At 39.2% G+C, this 11018-nt stretch overlaps 1 long non-coding RNA gene across 1 annotated transcript; it reads left to right on the top strand.

The window, feature by feature from the left end:
- The first annotated feature begins 2903 nt into the window (after positions 1-2903).
- Positions 2904-9820, top strand: LOC116703140 (uncharacterized). The gene is made up of 3 exons (XR_004335352.1): positions 2904-2914; positions 5922-5931; positions 9715-9820. It is a non-coding gene; the product is annotated as an uncharacterized LOC116703140 (long non-coding RNA).
- Positions 9821-11018: the final 1198 nt, after the last annotated feature.

The raw sequence follows: 11018 nt of genomic DNA, 5'->3' as shown, positions 1-11018 counted from the left end.
AGCTGAATGTCTTTGAGTTGCAGACAAAACGAGACATCTGAGGACGTCTTCTTTGGGGCTTTTTTGGGAAACTCTGATCCACATTTTTCACCATTTTCTGACATTTTAGAGACAGAAACGACGCATCAAATACCCGAGGACGTAATCCGGAGATTAATCGACAACGAAAATCCTCGTTATTTGCAAGATAAATGAAAAAGAGAAGCAGCAAATGAACTAAGAAGTGTGTTTTGTCACTTTGGAAACGGACCGAAATGATTTCTGTCGATTGATTAATCGATTAATCATGAATACATCTCCATCTTCCGTAGATGCCACAGATACACACGACAACTACTCCTTTCATTGTCGATTGATCTGTCTCCTTCCTGTCCTAATGGATTAGTTGTCTCTATAAAGTGTCAGAAAATGTTGAAAGAGTAGTTGCCGATTAATCTAGTAGTTGACAACTAATGGATTAATCTGTGCAGCTCTGATGTATGGAGCTAGAACAGTGACAGTGACCTGTGGTATTGAAAATATGATTTGGCATTGAAACAACAAATATCGGCGTTGAAAACTGTTGAACTGAAGTATAAAACACAAACATCAAAATGTAATAATCTCATAATCCTATGATATTATTTCACTTCGACGTTTGTTTGCATCATGATGGGTTTTTCAATGTCCATGTACATTTTGTCTTGATGTCCGTGTCTTTTCAATGACAGTTTTTTTTTTTCACGCTGTCAAGATTTTTACAATGTCACTGTTTTCAGTTTCAACTTCCTGTCCCTGTTTTGGCGATATGAACAGACTTACTTGAGATTTGGAGGTTCCAGGTGAACGTGTGGAAGACATAGCAATATGCGGTTTTAACAACTCTGGAGGATTCGTCTGGAGGTGCGGTCTCTCGCCAGTACCTCTTAAGTTACCCGTAAGCCACGCCCTTATCCCTCCCCTTTAGGCCCCTCCCCCTACGCCAAAACAGGACAGGAAGTTGAAAACTGAAAACAGTGACATTGTAAAAAATCTTGCAGCGTAAAAAAAAAAAAACTGTCTTTGAAAAGACACGGACATCAAGAAAAAAATGTACATTGACATTGAAAAACCCATCATGATGCAAACAAATGTAATAATATCATAGGATCATGAGATTATTACTTTTTGATGTTTGTGTTTTATACTTCAGTTCAACAGTTTTCAACGCCGATATTTGTTGTTTCAATGCCAAATCATATTTTCAATACCACAGGTTACTGTCACTGTTCTAGCTCCATACTAATGCGGATTAGACAGACGATGTGAAAACTAAATGAAGAATATACACAGCTCTGGACATCTGAATCTTTCAGAGTATAGACACCGGCCTTTAGCAAGTGGAGGAAAGGGAGGACACATACAGAATATACTGAAGGCAGTTCATTTAACACAAAAGCATAGCAATGAATATGATTATATGAATACTACAGAAGGATATACAAAATCATGCTTAACCCTTGTTTGGTATTCGGGTCAAATTGACCCATTTCAAATTTTTACAAGAAGAAAAATGGTCCAAGTTACATTTTTTCCACCTGAAATCAGCGTCCTTTCCTTATTTCCTGTGATAAACATGTAGTCCTGACTCAAACATTATTCTGGGTATGACACTTATGTTTCAATAGTGGATTTTTAACATGAATTATAACCCTTTTGGAAAAAACCCCACTTCCATGTTTAATAGTGGTCTACTAAGGGCTGATGCATTCCCTGAAAAATAGAAAGTTATCTCAGCTGTTGGAAACTGAGATAAAGGGCGACATTTGTTAATAGATTTGAAGGAAAATGTTGTTCCAGAATTGTTTTTAAAACCCAAATAAGTCCCGGGTCAGTTTGACCGAGGGACACGAAGGGGCCGAAGGGGAAGAACAAGGTTTTTAAAAAAATTTTCCCCCCAAAATTTATCATTTTCTGGACTAAATTTTCCCTTTTTCACTCCCCGAAATGCAAACGCCCACCCTGAAGTGTAAAAAAAAAAGAATTTTTAAGGCCCCTTTAGGGGGAAAAAAGCTCGTAAAAATTTTCAAAAAACCGCTTTCCTCGAACAAGAGAGGTCTTTGCACTCCCCAACCTCCGCCCCCGTTCTTTCATTTAAAGAAGCTCCTCCCCCCTTCCCGGCTCGGGGTGGGGCTGCACGGGTTCCCCCTGCCGAGCCCCGGTCCACAAAACAAAGGGCCCGGGTGGGGGAGCGCGCGGGCCCCTCGTGCTCGGGGCCTCGGGCTTTCCCCCCCGTGGGCCGCGTGATTTTGGCCCGACCCGGAGCGATAATCCGATTTTTCCGGGTTTAAGGGGGGAGGCCCTCAAATTTCATGAAAAAATGTTTAATAATTGATGCGCCGCAAGTGGGGAGTTTTTTGGAAGACACGGGAGGGGGTTGGGGGGGCAAAGGGTGGCGGGGTCTCAACGTTACAAACTCGGGCTGTTTCTGGGGGGACTGTTGTTGTGAACAGGGAAAACACTGCACTTTTTCTATTTTTAGTGCATTACCTGCTTTAACCCCGTGTTTTCCTCCCGGGTCAAAAAGTTAAACTTTTTTCTTTTTTTTTTTTTTTAAACCCTTTATCAACATTTGCATTTCAAAACCCTTGGGTTTTTTCTTCAAAACCCATTTTTACACTGCTTTTTGGAATTTATGGTCAAACCCAAATTTTGAAGATAGATAGTAGAAATAAAAATTGATAGATTTAAAAGATAGAAGATGATAGATAGATGTAGAAAAGAAGATAGAAAAGATAATAGAAGATGAGATAGATAGAGAAAAAGAGAGAGGAAGAAGGATAGTAAAATAGATAATAATAGATAGTAGATGATAGATGAAATGAAGATGAGGAGAGGAAGAGATGATGATAGATAGATAGGAGATAGAGAGAAGAGAGATGAGGACATAAAAAAGGTTGCAGAAAAAGGATAGATGGAAATAATAATTAAACTTGTTTGAGTAGAGAAGAAGGGAAAAGCATTTTAAAGAAAATATAGAAAAAAATAATAAATGAAATAAGGGTAAGATACTAATTAAATAATGAATAAAATGGGAAAAACAAAAAAAAAAAAAAAAAAATAGAGTGAAGTATTGTAGTTTTGGCCCCCAAGGGTTAAATTTTTGAGAAGAGGGCCCTGGTCCTCGGGTCTCTTTCCCCTTTTCGTTCCTTTTCTTTCCCCTTTTCGTCTTTTCGTCTCCTTTTTTACCATTTTTTGTAGCCTTTGTTGCCTTTTCTCGCTATTTGTCCCTTTTCAGTCGCTTAGATCCCTTTTTGCCTTTGCCCTCTTAGGATATGGGACCTGTTACCTGGTTCCTCAGTCTCTTGCAGGGTAAATCCACAGTAGCTAGCTATCGTCCAATCTGAGGAACATGGTTACCTGGTCCTCAGGTTCTGAGGGTAAACCAGACAGTAGCTGGGACTACTGTCCAATTTGAGGACTTGTTACCTCCAGGTCTTGCAGGTAATCCCGACAGCTTTAGACTATACTATCTGTCTATGAGGCTATGGTTACCTGGTCCTAGGTCCTGAGGGTAAATCCAGACAGTAGCTACTATCTGCCCAATTGAGGACCTAGGTACCTGGTCCTCAGGTCTCTGCAGGGTAAATCCAGACAGCTAGCTAGACTATCTGTCCAATCTGAGGACTATGGTTACGGGTCTCAGGTCTCTGCAGGGTAAATCCGCAAGTAGCAGACTATCTTTTCAATCTGAGGACTTGGTTACCTGGTCTCGGTCTCTGCACGGGTAAATCCGACAGCTAGTAGACTATTGCCATCTGAGGAATGGTCCCTGGTCCTAGGTCTCTGCAGGGTAAATCCAGACAGCTAGCTAGACTATTGTCCAATCTGAGGCTTATGGTTACCTGGTCCTCAGTCTCTAGGGTAAATCCAACAGCTAGACATGCATATTTCAATCAGAGTTTTCTGTTGACGACTAAACTACTTCTGGAACGACTGGTCCACCACAACAAATTCTCTGAGATTATTAGCAGATGGCACCGTGGCTCGTCGGGCGCTTAGCCCCGCCACGCCGATTGTGGATTGGTTAGATAGATAGATAGATAGATAGATAGATGAGAGAGAGAAGAGAGAGAGAGAGAGAGAGAGAGGAGATAGAGGAAGAGAGAGATAGATAGATAGATAGATAGAGTAGATAGATAGATAGATAGATAGAGATAGAGAGATAGGGGAGACATACAAAAGATGGATTGACAGACAAAAGATGGATAGATGGACAGATAGCCTTCATTATTAGACTCATGGTCCATAGAGATAGAGATAGAGAGGAAATGACAGTGTTACAGCAGCAAAATCAGTCACACTGCACAGAATATAAATATAAATGAAATACTAGGATACAGTATACATACATATAATATACATGAAATAATAATGGGATAAAACACAAGAACAACAAAAAAAAAAAGCTAGTTAGCTGACAAAGTTAGCTTGCTAGTTGCACCCGACACTGCTTAACGTTACTGAGCCGAAGACGAGGACACTGTGCTGTCCCACGATGTGACGAGTGTGCAAATGAACCATTAAGTTGTTTATTCAGTGGCGGTTGTCGCTGCCCAATGTGAGGAGAGGGTTGATGTGAGTCTTGCATGCTCAGATTTAACGGTTTACAGCTAATTTCAGTGTGACAACGGTCATTCTGAAATTTGCGAAATCCATGGAATACTAAACTCATAATGAACAATAACAGAAAATGGAAATCATTTCAGAAACGTTGTAGCTATCTATGGTAGCTTGATGCTAACGTTAGCTCAAAACACCATTCAGCTGACAGCCTTTGTTGTGTTTGATGCTAACTTGTAGCTAAGCTAGCAGTCATCTTAGAAAGGTTTCAGGATCAGCTATATTTGCCAGGTAGGAGGACATTACGACCTATGATTACCTCTGTGACAGTAAACTGAATATTTGTGAGTCATCGACAACACGAGACATTTGAGGACGTCGTCTTTGGGCTTTTTGGGAAAACACTGATCCCCAATTTTCCTCCGTTTTCGGACATTTTAGAGCCCAAACACCTAATGCAATAATTGAGAAAACATCCAGATTAATTGACAATGAAAATCAGTTCATTTCAGATCCTTTCAGTGGACTTTTGCGTCATCACACATGAAGCTTTATAAGCTACTTCAAACAAACTAATAATCCTCGTAATACCTTAATAATTCCTTTCTGTAATCCCGCCGATCTACACAAGAGGGTCAGAGCTTATAGTAATGGGCGGAGGATTAAATCGGGGATTTCTCTTCCTGGAGATGGCACATCGGGGGGGGGGGGGGGGAAGTGGCCGGACGGGAGCCGTCTCGCTCCTGCGCGTCTAATGCGAGAGCTTCGGCGAGCGAGGAGGAGGAGAGGAGGAGAGGGTCACAGAAGGAAAGACCGGGATTTCAAATCTCAGGGGCTTTTATTTTGAAAAGCACAAGGGTACACTGTCAGGCTACAGCGGTGGAAGAAGTACCCGCACCCTTTACTGAAGTATAAGTACTGCCCCGCTGTTAGAATACTCGGATACAAGTACAAGTCCTGCAGGGAAAATGTAACTTCAGTAAAATCAGGACAATGGAGTTAAAGTATTAAAAGGAGAATCGTCCCGTTGTGGAGAGAGTAAAAGGATCCAATCAGCTGTTTGATGACATCATCATGTAGTAGTTTTATAAACTACGTGTGTTATGTGTGCAGGAAACTTAATGTGGAAAGTAACTATAACTAAAGAAACTAGTAACTAAAGCTGTAACAGATGGATGTAGTGGAGTAACTAAAGAACTAGTAACTAACTAACTACTAACTAAAGCTGTCAGATGAATGAAAGGAGAAACTAAAGAAACTGAAACTAAAGTAACTAGTAACTAAAAAGGCTGTCAGTGAATAGAGGGAGTAACTAAAGAAACTAAAACTAAAGTACCTAGTAACCAAGCTGTCAGAGGGAATGAGGGAGTACTAAGTAACTAAAACTAAAGTAACTAGTAACTAAAGCTGTCAGATAAATGTAGAGGAGTAACTAAAGTAACTAGTAACAAAAGTAACTAGTACTAAGCTTCAGATGATGTAGTGGAGTAACTAAAGTAACAATAAGTACTAAGTAACTTACAAAGCTGTCAGATGGATGAAAGGGAGTAACTAAAGTAACTAGTAACTAAAGTACAAAGTAACTAAGCTGTCATTGAATGCGGGAGTAACTAAAGTAACTATAAATAAAGTAACTAAAACCCTAAAGCTGTCAGAGGGATGTAGGAGTAACTAAAGTACTATAACAAAAGTAACTAGTAACAAAAGTGTCATAAATTTTATGGAGTAACTAAAGTAACTAGAAACTAAAGTACCTAGTAACTAAGCTGTCAGATGACTGTAGTGGAGTAACTAAGTAACTATAACTAAAGTAACTAGTAATAAAGACTGCAGATGACTGTAGTGGAGTAACTAAAGTAACTAGTAACTAAAGTAACTAGTAACTAAAGCTTTTCAGATGATGTGTGGAGAAACTAAAGAAACTAGTACCTAAGTAACTATAACTAAAGTCAGATGAATTTAGAGGAGTAACTAAAGTAACTATTAACAAAAGTAACTAGTAACTAAAGCTGTCAGATGATGTAGGAGTAACTAAAGTAAAGTAACTAAAGTAACTAGTAACTAAGCTGTCAGAGGATTAGGGATTAACTAAGTAACTAGTAAAAAAAGTAACTAGTAACTAAAGCTGTCAGATGACTGTAGGGAGTAACTAAGTAACTAGTAACTAAATAACTAGTAACTAAGCTGTCAGATAAATGTAGTGGGAACAAAAGTAACTATTAACTAAAGAAACTAGTAACTAAAGCTGTCGATGATGTATGGAGTAACTAAAGTAATTTATAACTAAGTAAAACTAGTAACTAAAGTAACTAGTAACTAAAGCTGTCAGAGGGATTGAGTTGAAGTAACTAAGTAACTAGTAACTAAAGTAACTAGTAACTAAAGCTGTCAGATGACGGGTATTTGTAGTACTAAAGTAACTAGTAACTAAAGTACTATAACTAAGCTGTCAGATAAATTTTAGAGGAGTAACTAAATAACTAGTAACAAAGTAATAGTAACTAAACTGTCAGTTGAATGTAGTGGAGTAACAAAGTAATAGAACTAAAGTAACTAGTAACTAAGCTGTCAGAAATGTAGTGGAGTAACTAAGTAACTATAACTAAGTAACTTAACTAAAGCTTTTCGATGGATGTAGTGAGTAACTAAAGTAACTAGTAACTAAAGTAACTAGTAACAAAAGCTGTCAGATGGATGTAGTGGAGTAACAAAAGTAACTAAAAAAGTAAACTAAGTAACTAGTAACTAAAGCTGCAGATGACTGTAGTGGAGTAACTAAAGTAACTAGTAACTAAAGAAACTATAACTAAAGCTGTCAGATGATGTAGGGAGTAACTAAAGTAACTAGTAACTAAAGTAACTAGTAACTAAAGTGTCAGATGAATGTAGGGAGTAACTAAAGTAACTATAACTAAAGTAATATTAACTAACTGTCAGATGCTGTATGGAGTAACTAAAGTAACTAGTAACTAAAGTAACTAGTAACTAAGCTGTCAGAGGGATGTATGGAGTAACAAAAGTAACTAAAACAAAAGTAACTATAACTAAGCTGTCAGATAAACTGTAGTGGAGTAACTAAAGTAACTAGTAACTAAAGTAACTAGTACTAAAGCTGTCAGAGGGATGTAGGGGAGTAACTAAATTTACTATTAACTAAAGTACTAGTAACTAAAGAACTAGTAACAAAGCTGTCAGATGGATGTATGGGTAACAAAAGGGTAACAAAAGTAACAAATAATCAAACTGTAGAGGAAGTAAAGAGTAACTAAAGTAACTATAACTAAAGTTAATTTAGTAATACTAAAGTTTGTCAAGTTAATGTTAAGGAGTAACTAAAGTAACTAAAACTAAAGTAACTAGTAACAAAACTGTCAGATATGTAGTGGAGTAACTAAGTAACTAGTAACAAAAGTAACTGTACTAAAGCTGTCAGATGGATGTAGTGGAGTAACTAAGTACTAGTACTAAGAAAACTAGTAACTAAAGCTGTCAGATGATGTAGGGAGTAACAAAAGTAACTAGTAACTAAAGCTTTCATGGATGTAGGGAAAAAGTAACTAAAGTAACTGTAACTAAAGCTGTCGATGAATGAAAGTGGAGTAATAAAGTAACTAGTAACTAAGTAACTAGTATACAAAAGCGGGCAGATAATGTAGTGGAGTAAAAAGTAAAATTTCTTAGTAGAAAAGTAGAAAGTGGCAAAAAAGACTCAAGTAAAGTACAAGTACCTCAGCAGGGTCCCTTTGTGCGATGGGTTGCAACGCTTTTCTTCTCGATTAATCGATTATGTTCTGGATGAATAGATTAGTTGTTCGGTTTTTGAAATATCAGAAAATGGTGAAAAATGTGGATCAGTGTTTCCCAAAAATCCATGAAGACGTCCTCAGATGTCTCGTTTTGTCCCCAACTCGGAGACATTCAGCTTCCTGTCCCAGAAGAGAGAAGACACTAGAAGATATTCACATTCCGAGCTGACATCAGAGAAGTTTTGACTCGGACCGAAGAATCGATTTCTTTTCATTAATTAATCAATCACCATTTATTCATACAGCTCTTTATGTCCACAGGCTTCACATCAAGGGCCGAGAATACAACAACATAACATATAATATAAATAACATGTAATAGAATATAAATACTATGTAATAGAATACAAATACTATGTAATAGAATATAAACTTGTGTTTTCACAACTTTCTACCCGTGAAAGTGCCCTGGAACGGCGATCAAACCCGTAACGAACCTCTTTGGACCATTAACTTTAGTTTTACAGTTATTTTTTGAATTTATGGTCAATAAACCTCATTTATAGGAAATTATACCTAATGTTGGAGTTAGAAAAGCAGAAATTAGGAATTATTGAGACCAAAATAAAGGAATGGATGTTGATGATAATCACAGACTGGAATATGTCAACTTTTACTCAATACTTTTTCAACAACACTTCAATTTGTTTTACAATGCTATAAAAAATATGAATAAGATTGTCTTGCCAGACAATAATCAATGGGAAGTAAAAAGATATGTGTACCTTGGACAATAGGGGACATGGGACAACTCAACATGTATAACATGGGAACATAAAAGAGAACATGGAACTGACATGAGGACAACATGAGGACAACATGGGACAACATGAAAAAGGACAACATGAGGACAACATGAGGACAACATGAAGACAACATGAGGACAAGATGAGGGCAATATGAGGATAACATGAGGGCAACATGAGGACAACATGAGGACAACATGGGGACAACATGAGGACAACATGAGGACAACATGGGGACAACATGAGGACAACATGAAGACAACATGAGGGCAACATGAGGACAACATGAGGGCAACATGAGGACAACATGAGGACAACATGAGGACAACATGAGGACAACATGAGGACAACATGAGGGCAACATGAGGACAACATGAGGACAACATGAGGGCAACATGAGGACAACATGAGGGCGACATGAGGACGACATGAGGGACAACATGAGGACAACATGAGGACAACATGAGGGTTTATTAAATGAAGCCTAAAATATGTTGCCAACTGGAAGTAGTATCAGCTAGCGCTAGCTTACGTCGATGGTGGGTAACGGCTAGCTAGCTAACGCTAATGCTAGCTAGAAGGGTTTGTGGTGACTTTTCCTGGAACGCTACCAAGTCGTGAGTCGTGACTTGAAGTCGTAACTTACGGGATAAAAACTGTGTCTTGAACGCAGCATAAGAATCAGAGAGAGAAGACAGTGAAATCAGAAAAGGTGACAGGAGGAGGAGAGGAATAACATGTCCCAGCGCCGCGATGTATTCAAAGTCGTTCTGAATGAATGTTTTCGAGTTTGGATCTAAGGAAAAAAACACGTCTGTAATTGTGCGATTATCAAAATATTTCAGCGTTTAATCTTGGCGCCTTGTACGCAAGTGTCCATTGTGTTGTTCATAAAACATTTTTTGGGGGAAACCACGACGCTGCTATCGGGCCTCGATACGAACGCCTTCGAACCACACGTCTTTCTGCCCTCTTTCCGCTCTTTTTCATCCTCTTTCTCCACAGCCGCGCCTTTTTTAAAAGCGTGTGGTAGTTCACGTGCAGAGGTGTTTGGGAATAACAGCGGGGGTCACTTCCTGTCATGTAATCTCTTTTTTTCAGTGTAGGATAGCGCGTGGCGGTTATCACTCCTCGATGTGAGGAGGGTGCAGATTTGAGTTGCACATGCTCGGATTTAAAAGAATGGGAGTCAATGGGATGCTAACGGCAAGTGATGGCTTGGTAGCATTAAAATGGCGCCATATGAGCTACGCTTTGTGGAGGTTGGCTTACCCCCTTGGCGTTTGTCCCTCCCCGATGTGAGTCGAGTGAAGCTGTGAGTCGCGCATGCGTCACTTTGCGACAAGTAGCATACCAGATGCTAACGAGAGACTTCTGTAACGTCAACACAGTAAAAATGGACCTACTTAACCAAATTGGTTCACTGCTAGCTTAGCTACAAGTTAGCATCAAACACAACAAAGGCTGTCAGGTGAATGGTGTTCTGAGCTAACGTTAGCATCAAGCTATCATAGATAGCTACAACGTTTCTGAAATGATTCCCATCTTCTGTTATTGTTTGTGATGAGAATAGTTTATTATTTCATGGATTTCACAAATTTCAGTATGACAGTTATGCCGTAAACCGTTTAAATCTGAGCATGCTCGACTCACATCTGCACTCGACTCACATCGGGGGGGGGGGGGGGGGGGGGGGGGGGTGACAGCGGTTGTTCTCCAAAACGTTTGACTCCAGGGCCTTGAAGATGCGAGGGCAGAGGGATGTGAAGCCTGCTTATCTCTTTCTGACACAGCCAATCATGTCACAGGATGACAGTCAGAACCCAGATGCTCCACCCCCCCCCCCCCCCCCCCCCGCCTCCTTTGGATAATAGATGAATTTTTA

Source organism: Etheostoma spectabile, chromosome 15, assembly GCF_008692095.1.
Source record: "Etheostoma spectabile isolate EspeVRDwgs_2016 chromosome 15, UIUC_Espe_1.0, whole genome shotgun sequence".
Taxonomy (NCBI): domain Eukaryota; kingdom Metazoa; phylum Chordata; class Actinopteri; order Perciformes; family Percidae; genus Etheostoma; species Etheostoma spectabile.
Note: the sequence above shows the minus strand (reverse complement) of the source record. Positions and strands in the feature narration are given on the sequence as shown.